The sequence below is a fragment of the Phytophthora parasitica genome (genome assembly GCF_000247585.1).
Source record: "Phytophthora parasitica INRA-310 unplaced genomic scaffold supercont2.3, whole genome shotgun sequence".
NCBI lineage: Eukaryota > Oomycota > Peronosporomycetes > Peronosporales > Peronosporaceae > Phytophthora > Phytophthora nicotianae.
Genome location: NW_008648989.1, coordinates 1126801 through 1127237, shown reverse-complemented (window position 1 = coordinate 1127237; position 437 = coordinate 1126801).

Genomic DNA, 437 nt, shown 5'->3' with positions numbered 1-437 from the left:
AAACTATGCTCTGAACAAACGTCGGTCGTCTAAGCCGCCAACACTACTACCAAAACTGCATGCCGACAGTTATCGCCCTATTACGTGATTGTCACTGGGAGTCGACTTCATTCCTGATGAGTTGGAAGACATTGAAGACGACGATGAAGTTTTCGAAGAATCAGAGGAGTCAGAAAATGCTGGTACGATTGCGAATTATTGGTTAAAATGAATCCGTACGAATGCTGTACTAGCTTCGTGTTTCGTCTTCGCTCAAAAGAAGCCGTGAAGATAAACAAGGGCAGCAAGTTGCGCGGAAAATCACCAGGTAGTGGTGATTTTTCTGCTTTAGCGTTATGGTTGCTTTTAGAATTGGGTCTCGAATATCTTTTGCAATTGATTATCTGGCAGCCCACAAGACCACGAACGACTATTCTGTCCTCATCTGCCGTCACGCT